The sequence below is a fragment of the Galeopterus variegatus genome, unplaced genomic scaffold, assembly GCF_000696425.1.
Source record: "Galeopterus variegatus unplaced genomic scaffold, G_variegatus-3.0.2 Scaffold3127, whole genome shotgun sequence".
In the NCBI taxonomy this organism is placed as follows: Eukaryota; Metazoa; Chordata; class Mammalia; order Dermoptera; family Cynocephalidae; genus Galeopterus; species Galeopterus variegatus.
In genome coordinates this window covers 113,078-126,385 of record NW_007729238.1, presented here as the reverse complement: position 1 = coordinate 126,385, position 13,308 = coordinate 113,078, and the positions used below count along the sequence as shown (strand labels likewise).

The following is a 13,308-nucleotide window of genomic DNA, read 5'->3' as shown; positions in this document are numbered from 1 at the left end:
TTTTTTTTTTTTTTTTTTTTTTTAAGGAAAAGATAGAGTTTTTAATACCCCATTATGTGAACAAGGAATTGTTGGATTTGGAATTGGAATTGCAGTCACTGGTGCTACTGCCATTGCAGAAATTCAGTTTGCAGATTATATTTTCCCTGCTTTTGATCAGGTAAGTGCATCATATTTTACTATAAATAAGCATTTCTAAGGCTAATTCCATGAAGTATTGAAGTATTGCCTCCACCCTCTCACCCCCATCTTAGGAATGTTTTATGCTACTGTATTCTGTTTTTCATTTTCTTATGGGCATATATTTAAAGGTTTAATGTAATGGTTTAAGAAAATGAATTTGGAAGGAAGGACTCATGGTGACGTCTCTTCTCCTTTTCTACCCCTCAGATTGTTAATGAGGCTGCCAAGTATCGCTATCGCTCTGGGGATCTTTTTAACTGTGGAAGCCTCACTATCCGGTCCCCTTGGGGCTGTGTTGGCCATGGGGCTCTCTATCATTCTCAGAGTCCCGAAGCTTTTTTTGCCCATTGCCCAGGAATCAAGGTATTCTCATTTATATCCTTTATTTGATCTCCATTTGATGTTTTCATTTGGTTAAATCTGTTAATATTAACTAGAGGAAAAAAACCCAGGATTTTTGAAATTCATGTGAACTTAATTGTATTTAAGAAAGAGCAAGCATTTCTTTTAAATCAACTGTCCAGTGCCCAGTTTTATAGAATATTCTTCTTAAAGCAGCACGGGCTTCATGCCGGCATTAATTAACTTCGTAGACTTCAAAGAATAAGATTTGACAACATAGTTGGTTTATCTTCCCCTTCTTTCAAAGCTCTATGTTTCTTTCTAATGGGTCTTTCTTCACTGATGCTGGGGTGATTTTAATAAATCTAGTATTTAGTCCATATTTACCTCAAAGTCAGAAGGATAGGACTTTTGCTTTAGTCCATTTCTTTCTTTCTTTCTTTTTTTTTTTGTTGGCTGGCAAGTATGGGGAATGAACATTTCTAACTTTTAAAATAAACTGAGAGGAGACTGTTACCTAGATGTGTTTTTCCCAGTTTAGGGTAAAATAACACTCAAACAATTTTGAAGCATTTCCCTTTTATAGCCTGCCTTTCACAATAGCTTAGGTCTTTTGAGAAAAATATTTTGAGTATTTTATGTCTTAATTTTTTACATTATCATCTTTTCTATTTACTGAAGAGCTTTCCAGAGAATCTTCATAGAAACTCACAGATATGTCAGTCCACGTGTATGTTTGCTTTTTGACAACATGAATTCGTTGTGAACATGTGTCTATGTTTTATTCTTAATTTTTATTTTTTTTTTTACCAGATCAAAATCAGAAGGTTTTTCTTAGTTGAGTAGAGGTTGCATGATTTTCCAACATACTCTAGCTTCTGTCGAACCTACCAGCTGAGGCAACAGTTATTTTTGTGCTTGAGCCGACCATTGATTCACATTTAATGTTTATAACATTACCCAGTGTTGTTAAGAACAGACCTTTTCTTGCAGTCCTCCACCTTCGCTTTCCCCTCTCTTTCTCTTTTTTCCCCCAAATGAAAATATACATAAAGAATAAAAGTAAATATACAAAGTAAATATATGAATATATAAAGATAAAAATATGAAGAAAGCAGATATAGAGAAACTAAAAAGTAGGAATACAAGATAAGGCCATTGTGTTATATGGTTATTAATGTGTCAGAAGTCTGTTACAGGAAATAAAATAGTGAGATTAGTTCTGTTATTTTATTTTTTAAATAAAGATCCTCAATAAAAATGGTATAAAATGACTTTGAAAGTCAAATGTAGTTTGCTCCAAGGAATCTTATTTAAGCCTTTTTGGTAAATTTGGGTTTATTTTAATGATAACTCTTCCAATGTAATACTTGTTTTATATAGTTATTTTGCAATGATTAAACATTAATTACAAGTTTGTGATTTGATGCAACATGGCATAGAGCTCAGCTTTGGTGTCAGAATTGGGTGAGACTACCTAGTCTTGCAAGCCAATGGAAACTTGGGCAAGGTCACACCAATCTCTTGCGCAAGAACCTTGATCTCTCTTTAAGCTTGTTTTCTATTTTTAAAATGGGGAAAATAATAGCTACCTCATGGAGTTGTATGAACAGTAGGTGAATTAGTCTACATAAAGTGTGTGGCCACATTAACACATGTACTTCTGCTGTCGTATCTTCCTCATAATCACCCTCATTCTCAAGAAGGTGCTGGAGCCCTTCCTGTCAAATGGAAGTGTGGAGTACCCACACTTTTCTATTTCCTCTGCCATAACTGGGCAGTGTAGTGCCTGGATCATAAAATTCAGTGGATTTTTTTTCTACTTATAACATGAAGACTATATTTTTTTATGGAAAAGGAGATTTTGGTGTGTTAAAATGAGATAAGAGAGTTGCATGCACTTTGAAAGCAGCAGCAGAATATTAGTAGAAGAGATTTCTTTATGTAAAGGTAAATACAGGTAGATATTGACAATTTTACTTTTTTTCCTTTGATGAATGCTCTTTGCAGATTCCTTTTATTTTTTATATACATAAGTTTAGAGATGAGCAATATTTTATGAGAAGAACAGTATCTTGAGAGAAGAGCTATGTCTTAGTTATCAGAACATTGTAGGCATCTGATAAATATTTGTTGAACAAAAGGAATTTTTTTTGGACAATATATAAGTTTTATAATAAATGGCAAGTAGACTAAAAATAAGTATCAGATTTCTATTTTTAATTAATAACAATTGTTGTTTAAATATAAACCCTTTCTATCTGTGAGTTTACTGGGATACATTTTTACTAAAATTGTCTCTTAAAAAATCTGTTTTTGCAGGTGGTTGTACCCAGAAGCCCTTTCCAGGCCAAAGGACTTCTTTTGTCATGCATAGAGGATAAAAATCCTTGTATATTTTTTGAACCTAAAATACTTTACAGGGCAGCAGGTAAAGGTTTCCTTTATTTTATATTTGTGAATATCTTTACATACGTTGTTTTTCACAGCTTGAGTATTTTTTTTTTTCATAAGCTTGATTTATATTTTTCTTGTAGATAAAAGTTCTGATTGATTTCTTCTGTATCTAGTTTGTTCTCAGGTGTAAATTTTATGTTTAGGGAAAAATCCATCTAGCTATTTTATATTTTGATTGTGGAAACAAAGAAGCAATGCAAGTGGTAGCAAGAACAAAGGGAGTATGTTTGGGTATATAATAGTTGCTTAGCAAATGTGGGTTGAGTGAAAAAGTGAATGAGCTCATTGTACTAAATAATAGCTAAGTTCCCTTTTAGCTAAAGTGATCTTAAAGGTCTTCATCAAAATTAGAATACTTTTGGTAGTGAAGTAGGCACTGTTAACAATTGTTAACACTGGCCTAAGGCAAACTGAGATGTTTGGTCACCCTTCTGTTAGCTCAGAATCTTAATTCTATAAACACACATTGATGGCTTATTTCTCAGCTGTGATGGAAATTTTAAATATCAAATGATTTGTTTTTCTAAAGTATGTTTTATTTTGAATTTAAGAAACATTGCTTTGGCAAATCACAAATGACTATTTACCTCAGTTAAGTTTAAAAACATGTATGTTTATTGTGATATAATTTACAGACAAGAAAATACACAGGTATTAAGTATTCAATTTTGTTCAATTGCATCTGTACTGAACATGTACAGACTTTTTTCTTCTTCATATTTTCTTATTTCAACCCTATATGTTTTTGATAACCCTTATACATCCATGTAACCACTATGCAAAACAAGACACAGAACACTTTAATCACTTTTAGAGGCTCCTTCCTGCCTCTTCCCTGCCAATCCATTCTCCCTACCCCGAACTCAGTCACCTTCTGATTGCTGTCAGAGTAATTGTACGTGTTTTTGGGCTTCATATAAGTAGAATCATGTAGTATATATAGTATATATATATTTTTATATTTGCCTTCTTTTGCTCAACCTAATGATTTTGAGATTCATTCATGTTGCTTTTATCAGTAGTTTATTCCTTTTTCATTGCTGATTCATTCATTGTATGAATATTTATGTTCATTGTTATTACTGTGGTCCCTTGATATCTGTAGATTGGTTCCAGAACCTACCACAGATAGCAAAATCTATGGATGCTCAAGTCCCTGATATAAAATGTTATAGTATTTGCATATAACCTATGCACATCCTTCAGTATACTTTAAATCGTGTTTAGATTACCTATAATACCTAATACAGTGCAATTGCTATGTAAATAGTTTTACTGTATTTAGGGAATAATGACAAGAAAAAAGTCTCTACATGTTCAGTACAGATGAGATTCTTTTTTTTTTTTCCCTGAATATGTTTGATCTGCAGTTGGTTGAATCCATGGATACAAACCCATGGATATGGAGGGCCAACTGTACTTAGTAATAATTAGTAATAACTACTTACAAGATAAGTCTCTCTCTTCACCAAGCTAATGTCTTGTGAGGGCCCTGACCATTTTCCTTCACTTTCCCTACAATGTTTAGCCAGATATTCATAAGCAAGTAAAATAAGTGAAGGGAAAATTAGTAAACTGGAAGATAAAGCCAAAGAAATGACCAGAATGTAGTCTGGAGAGGTAAAGAGAAGAAAAATATGAAAGAGAGGTCGAGTATGGAGGGAGAATGAGAAGGTCTGAATACATCTAAGGGAAGAGAGATGAGTGCATTTCCTAATAATGTTCATTGATAATATTTTGCTGACAAAGTGATTTCCTTTCATATTTTTGCCACTATACACCATCTGAACTAAGTTGATGCGGTAGGAGATATTTCAGGGAAGCATTAACTATTTCCTGCTTTTTCCTCCTGCAGTATTATTAAGGTAGAGATGTTATTTTCTGAAGTTTGGGGTAGTAGTCTATATATAATAAGTAAAGTATGTAAAGGATATTAGTCAAAAAGTTCCTTAGGGAGCTAGACTATTAGGCATTTTTAAAGTTAAATTATTCCTAATATGTAATTTTATCATATCTATGTCATTGGTATTAGTAAATCCTATTCAAAATAGTTCAGTTATAGAGGTAAATTGAAGGATTTAGCTTACAGTTGTAGTGCACAGCTCTTTTTCATTAGTTAATCTCAGCATCTTTTCATTTCTTCTTTTCCTTGTGTAACATACAGTTCCTAGGGTGACTGATATTACCCCACTCTGTGTGGTTCTGAAGGGGCTGCCAGTCATTATATCTGACCTCCGTGACATATGTTTTCATTTCTTTTGGGCAATAAACATCTAGGAATGGGAATTGGTGAATTACAGGGTAGATATAGGTTTAACTTTCTAAGAATCTGCTGAAGAGTTTTTTTTAAAGTGGTTGTGTCATTTTACACTGTCGAGTAAGGCAAATCATAACTAAAGCCAAAATGTTTCATTATTTCAGTTGTATTAAGTTTCTATTTGTATTGTCAGGGCTAGGGCTCAGACCCTTCAAACCCATTGTGCAAAGTGGGTCACAAACCCCTTATATGCCAGGCGGACTCACCAGACCCCTCACACGTGGGTCCATGCTACGTAATTGGGAAAGATCCCGGGAGCTGTTGGCAAATGACATGAGCTCCGTTCTCAGCAGCAGCAGCAGCAGCTTTCAGGTCCAGCAGCTTACGGGCCTGGTGGTGTTGGTGGCCTCTTGGAGGGTCCCGGGGATACTAGCAGCAGCAGCAACAGCCTCCAGCAGCAGTAGGGGCCTCCTCATGGCCCCCGGGGGGGTAGCCCAGGGGTGGGGCGGGCACCCTGGCTCAGAGCCACTCATCCTTTATACTTAAGTCCATAACACAAGACACCTGGGTGCACATGTGCAATTACATTAGGTAGTAACCAAGGAACACCTGGGCACACGTGTCTGTTTACATCAAATGCTCGGCAAGATTCTGAACATCTGAGGGGCCCTGACCATTTTCCTTCACTTTCCCTACAATGTTTAGCCAGATATTCATAAGCAAGTAAAATAAGTGAAGGGAAAATTAGTAAACTGGAAGATAAAGCCAAAGAAATGACCAGAATGTAGTCTGGAGAGGTAAAGAGAAGAAAAATATGAAAGAGAGGTCGAGTATGGAGGGAGAATGAGAAGGTCTGAATACATCTAAGGGAAGAGAGATGAGTGCATTTCCTAATAATGTTCATTGATAATATTTTGCTGACAAAGTGATTTCCTTTCATATTTTTGCCACTATACACCATCTGAACTAAGTTGATGCGGTAGGAGATATTTCAGGGAAGCATTAACTATTTCCTGCTTTTTCCTCCTGCAGTATTATTAAGGTAGAGATGTTATTTTCTGAAGTCTGGGGTAGTAGTCTATATATAATAAGTAAAGTATGTAAAGGATATTAGTCAAAAAGTTCCTTAGGGAGCTAGACTATTAGGCATTTTTAAAGTTAAATTATTCCTAATATGTAATTTTATCATATCTATGTCATTGGTATTAGTAAATCCTATTCAAAATAGTTCAGTTATAGAGGTAAATTGAAGGATTTAGCTTACAGTTGTAGTGCACAGCTCTTTTTCATTAGTTAATCTCAGCATCTTTTCATTTCTTCTTTTCCTTGTGTAACATACAGTTCCTAGGGTGACTGATATTACCCCACTCTGTGTGGTTCTGAAGGGGCTGCCAGTCATTATATCTGACCTCCGTGATCTCAAGACATGAACACTGGGCTCAAGCCCAGCCATTCTGACTTTTCTGGGATTTTCTATGTGAAGACAGAGCTGCACTTACTATGGATGGTTTGCCTGGGATGATATGAGACTGGGTCTCTGAATTTCTCTTATTCCTTTACTCTTCCTTTGATTAATGAGCTTCTTCCAGATCCTTCCAATTAATCTCATTTTAGGTTTACCCTATTTTGAGTTTCAGTTCCTGTAGATTTCACTAATAGGCAATTTTAATCTTGGTTAAAGAAAAGATGTTTCTCTTTTAAAATATCTTCAGTTGGATTAGTATAATAAAATGCAGCCTTTCAAAATTTAATATAGATGCTACCTTTGTTTTAATAGCTGAAGTAGGAACCCCATCTATTAATTTATAATTATACTTCTTAAGATTGTTGAGAGGATTAAGTGAGGTAATCCATGTGTGTATTGGCCTAGTCTTTAAGCACTTTCTGAACACTTATATTATACAGTGCTGTATTTTGTAGCCATATGGACTGTTTCATTTAATCCTCACAACAACCTCAGCAGATAAATTCTGTCCTTGTCAACATTTTATAGATGAATCTGAGGATTAGGGAAGTTAACTTTCCCAAAGTCGCACAGCCAGGATTCAAATCTGGAGTCTCTCTCTAGAGCCAGGTATCAGACATATTTGGTACAGATGGTTGCAGTTACTCTTCCCAAAAGCTCATGATGTGGTGCCATCCCTTTCGGACTGACAAGGAAACTGAAGTTTAGCAAGTTTAAGAAATTTACTCAAGGTGGCAGGCCCCATGTCTGGCCATGAAGGTGGCAAGAGGAAGCCCCTAAAACAGCCCAAGAAGCAGACCAAGGAGATGGACGAAGAAGATAAAAGGCTTTCAAGAAAAACAAAAAGAGGAGCAGAAGAAACTAGAGGAACTGAAAGTGAAGGCCATGGGGAAGGGCCCCCTGGCCACAGGTGAAATTAAGAAATCAGCAAAAAGTAAGTTGTTTGGGCCGGCCCGGTGGCGCACTGCTACAGTGCACCGCTTGGGAGCGTGGCGGCGCTCCTGCCGAGGGTTCGGATCCCACATACAGACTGGTTCCCGCTCACTGGCTGAGTGAGGTGTGGGCGCGGCACCGAGGGTTGTGATCCCGTTGCCAGTCCCGGTCCGGGTCCGGTACGGGCGCGACACTGAGGGTTGCGATCCGTTGCTGGACACGAAAAAAGACAAAAAGGAAAAAAAAAAAAAGTAAGTTGTTCCATGATTCCATTCCTGTTTGAATATTTAGATTCTCTGCCATAACATCTTGTGCCACCTATAGCTACAATCAAGTGTTGTCATGGAGCCTGTTGTACATTTGAGAATAAACTTTTGTAAAAAAGACAGAAAGTAGTCATACAGTGGCTCGTCGTCTCTAGCTGGTTTCACTCAGCCATTCCTACCTTAGCTGTGAATTTAAAGTAAACAGCCCAGAATCCTGCCCAAGTCTGCTCTTTAGTCTTTGTTCTACCCTGAATTCTGTATCACTTGGAATTAAACCAACTCATTTGAAAGGCTGTCAACGCGCCCCCCCCGCCCAAAAAAAAAAACAAGGAAACTTAAGCTCACAGGAATAATAAGTGATGGAGTTAAGTTTGAAGTTAGGTTTTAAGCCAAGACATTTTGACCCTGGAGGCTGCCCTCTTTCCAATGTCATCCTATTTTGTATCCCACTTAATTATAATTGAACGAAAAGCATAAATGAAATATAACTTCTTCCAGTGTCCTAGTTTCATGCCAAGAAATAAGCCATTATCTAAAAAAAATTTCCCACAGAATTAGGATGATCTACTTTTGTATTGAATTGAAATATATACAATTAATAGCCATACATTAAGGCAGTACGTCCCTGTGAAGTGTATAAAGGTTTGAAAATATACTGCATTAATTTCTCCACTGGCATAGGATTAATTTGCTTTGCTGAAGTTATAAAAACTACACATCACAGTCCAGTGTGGTCACAGGTGGGGAGTTTGGGAACCTCTGCACTGTGCAGTCATAAGGGACGTAGTCACATGTTCCCAAATAGAAGGAAAGGCATCTGGGAAATGTAGTCTTCTTGCATTTTGGGGTGACTGGATGAAACTGGTGAATTCACAGCATTATCCCTATCACAGCTCTTCTCAACCTCTCTGACATCCTCATTTCTGGGCCGGGTGCCCATGTATTGTTCTCTGTTCAAACCTCTGTACTGTGGTGACTCTCCCATATGCCTAGTCTAAAACATTTACAAATTATTTCTTTCAGTTCAGCCATTAACTTTATAAACTAGAGATGAAAATAAAAATAGGTAAGTAATACATTATGTGGCAATGTTTTTGAATTTTCTTTCTACTTACTTCGAATATACCATAAATAGATAACAAACTTTGTCTTCTCAACATAGAAGGGAAAAATAATCTAATAATATTTTTAGATTTCTTGATTCTTTATTGTAATTATGACATTTAAGTGCAATATTTTAGAAATGGCAGAGGGATATTTAGAAACGGTAGATAAGGAAGAGTAGTCTAGGCAGTTTCAACAGTGTGCAAAATAGTTGTGACTCAAAAAGGGAATGAGTCAGTGTGACGTTATCAGATACAGGCTTCTCATGGAAAAGATACTCCTTTGTCTTTTGAACTTTTCGTTTTATTTGAGTGGTACATGACATCAGTGATATTGAAGTAAATATAGCTTTCATCTGTGCTTCTTCTTCTGAGAAAGTAACAGACTAAAAGGCTTAAAGCCTTGTACTATCTTATTTCCAGAATTTTTGAAAAATCCAAAAATATTTCAGGCAACGATAGGTTATAGTGATATTGAAGATTTTTTTCTTTAACAAACATACTAATTATATATGAAATTCATACATACTGAAGAGAGGAACATTGTTTTAAGTAGCTTTTGAATGGTAGAAGACTTTAAAAATATTTTCCAAATATCAGTGTACATAGCAGAGAGGAATTAGTATTTTGTATTTTGCATTAAACAAATTTTTTTTGTGCAGGACAGTACATTTAGTACTAGGTACAATCACTGACAAGAATAAGTTGGATCCATTAATAAGAAAAAAAATTAATTCATTTGTTAGATTTTTGAATTAGTTTTAAAATTGAAATAATACAGAATTTTAAAAATCTTATATTGTATAACCAAAAATATCAGTTCTTTACCTCACTCTTCACCAAATCCATGCTTTTCTCCCCATAGGCAACCATTTTCAACTCTCTTAGCAATTTCTTCTGGTAATTTATCACCATATTTTAAAATATTTTAAGCATTAGTATTTTAGCTTCCTACTAGAGGAGGAGAATTTATTCTTTCATGCCACCTTCCTTTCCCCAGCGTACAACATCCCTCTCAACATATCTGAATTTCTTTCAATATCTTCATAGAATCATAGTGTAACTTTTGATCACTTTGTAATTTAATGTTTATCTTGCTATGACCATATCAGTATGATTCACAACTGAATGAGAAGTGCATTCTTTCATTTTCTCTTTGGTATACAACTCTGTTTTTTTTTTTTTTTTCCTGGAGTTAGTAATGTTTTCTCTCTTCCTTCTCCTTTCATTTGCTTGATTTCCCATGTTCCTATTACTAATACAGTTTCTAATCTTCTCAATGCAATCTTTTCTTCATTTTGTTCAGACACCTTAGTAGTCAATCAGGCTTCTGTTTTTCCTGTAGGCATCCCTTCTGTCCTCCTGAAGCAGGGTAGTAAAGTGGTTAAGAATGTGCTTTCTGGAACCAGACTGCCAGAGTTTGAAGTACTGGTTACACTACTTACTATGTGAAGGCAGTAATAACTGCTGTGGTTTGAATGCGACCCCCAGAGATCATGTGATACAAACTTAAGCCCCAGTGCAGCTGTGTTGGGATGAGGGGCCTAATGAGAAGCAAAGCCATCACGAATGGATTAATATTGTTAATGTGGGAGTGGGCGAGTTATCATGAGAATGGGCTTATTATAAAAGCGAGTTTGGCCCTCTTGCTCTCTCACGCTCTCTTGCCCTTCTACCTTCTGCCATGGGATGCTGTAGCAAGAAATCTGTCACCAGATACAAGCCTCTCAACCTTAGACTTCCCAGCCTCCAGAACTGTAAGAAATAAATTTCTTTATAAATTACCCGGTCTCAAGTGTTCTGTTATAGCAACGCAAAACAGACTGAGACAATAGGGTTTGCTAAATGTCAACTGGATTCTTAACTACAATGAAATAGTTGTTACCCTCTTGAGCTAATTTAATTCCTTTTTTTCATTAAAAAGATATACACTTGCTCAAAATCAGACAATTTAGCATTTTGGTGTAAACAATGTTATAATTAGCGGTTAACAATGCCTTAACTTATTTTCTTAAGAAGATTGATTTTTCCCATTATAAAGATAATACATGCTCAATCTGTGAGCTATTGACACTTAACAAGCCACTCCTAAAACTCAGTTGCTTAAGTTAACTTTTTAAATATAGCTCATCTGCAGGTTGGCATTTTAGGCTGTGCATAGCTGGACAGTTCTGGTCTCCTCTTGGCTTCCTCATAGGTCTGAGGTGAGTTGCAGGTCAGGTGTAGGTTGGATTTGCTGTTCACAGTTGGGCTATCTCACATATGTGGAGCCGTGGCTGGTAGGCTCTGGTCTGCCTGTCTCTTCATCCTTCTACAGTCTTGTTCAGACTTGCTCACATAGTGGAAGCAGAGGTCCCAAGCGAGCAAGTGACAACCTGCAATACTCTTGAAGCATAGTTTGAGAACTCGCACATTATCACTTTGCTACAGTGTGCAAAGCAAAGTCACAGAGTCAGCCCAAGTTCAGGAGGTAGGCAAAGAGACTATTTCTTCATGGGAAGAGTTGCAAAGTCACATTGCAAAAGGGTGTAGATACAGTGACAGTTGAAGGATTGTGTCTATTTTTTAATCTTTTATACATGCTTGTACTGAAAAGTACAAAAGAAAATAAAAGCTCAAAAATCCATTCACTAGCAACTGTTGACTTATTGTTTTATTTACTGTCAGTTTTATCTGTACTTTTAAACATATAATTTATTTATTTGTTTCCACTTATTTGATTACAAATCATGTTTGTTTATTTCATATTTGCTTATTTTATGAATTGTTCAAGTAGATTTTTATTTCTATCTTAACCTGGTGGGGTAGCATTTATTGTAAACCTAAAAACTGTAAAATTTCAGATCCCTAAAACAAACAGGACTGTACCTAATAGGCTATTCTATTTTGTGATGAGAAGGTCTTGATTTAGTGCTGAGTAGCAAGAGGAATCAAAAGGTTTTCAGTCAACTTGAAGTGCAAAATTATCTTTGAGTATGTTTATGTATCTTCTGTGATTGACCTGGTAAACTGAACTATTTTTGGAATAGGACCTGGTGGAATTTTCTTATACTCTGACATATTCTTTACATGATTCACTTTTTAGTCTAGATTTGGACATTAAACAGATAACTATTTTTTGTCATTAGTCTTATGATATTTACATTCTCAATGACTAAGCTTAAGCTACATGATAGGATGATTTATTTTTGTTTTTTGTTTTTGAATAAAATTTAATATCATGAGTCATGTGTTCTCTTTGTAAAATGTTCGAACATCACAGATCTATGTAGAATAAAAATAGTGAAAATTCCTTTTCCCTACTTCCTCACTGCCAACTCCCTTCCTCAGAATTTTTCTGTGCATTTATATTTATATGCATATGTAAATACACAGACTGCATTTGCTTACATGTACACAGTTTATGTGTGTGTAACATAAAAAAGATCTTACTATAAATCTTTTTCAGTAACTTGCTTTGCAAATCTTTTTCTATACATTTATAAAAATGTTAATATGATTTTAAAGTTTGTCCCATCCCAAGACCATTTTGTAACTTTATCCCCAATATGGTATTTGAAAGGTGGGGACTTTAAGAGGTGATAGGATCATGAGGACTATGCCCACGCAAATGGATTCATCTATTTATGGATTAATGGATAAATAGGTTATCATGGGAGCGACACTACTGGCATTATAAGGAGAGCAAGTGAGCTTAGCCCTCCTTGCCATGTGATACCCTGAATTGCCTCAGGACTCTGCTGAGAGTCCCTACCAGGAAGGAGGTCCTTACCAGACATGACATTTAGCCTTGGACTTAAGAGTCTCCAAAGTTGTAAGAAATAAATTTTGTTTCTTTATAAATTGCCCAGTTTTAGGTATTCTGTTATAAGCAACACAAAATGGACTAATACATATGTGAATGTATAGAGTAATTATACACACACACACACACACACATACATCTTAAAAATATGAGTATGTTATAAATATTTAAATCTTGCTTATCTTATTACCAATATATTTTGGATATATTTCTATGTTAGTTCACATAGATTTAGCTGATTTTTAGCTCATAAAATTGCTTTGGATATACTGTAATTTATCCTTTCCCCTCTGATGTAACACTGAGTTGTTTCTAAACTCTGGCAATTTTAAACATACCTGTATTGAAATAAACATACCTGGGCCGGCCCGGTGGCGCACTGGATAAGTGCGCCGCTTGGGAAGCGCGGCGGCGCTCCCGCCCGGGGGTTCGGATCCCACATACAGACCGGTTCCCGCTCACTGGCTGAGCGAGGCGCGGGAGCAGCGCCGAGGGTT

At 36.0% G+C, this 13,308-nt stretch overlaps 1 long non-coding RNA gene across 1 annotated transcript in view; it reads left to right on the top strand.

Annotated features, from left to right (window-relative positions):
• Positions 1–30: 30 nt before the first annotated feature.
• Positions 31–13,308, top strand: part of LOC103599848 — a 25,996-nt gene continuing 12,718 nt past the window's right edge. The window contains exons 1-3 of the long non-coding RNA XR_551330.1: positions 31–160; positions 391–546; positions 2,848–2,956. This is a non-coding gene — a long non-coding RNA (uncharacterized LOC103599848). The remainder of the gene's footprint in view (positions 161–390; positions 547–2,847; positions 2,957–13,308) is intronic.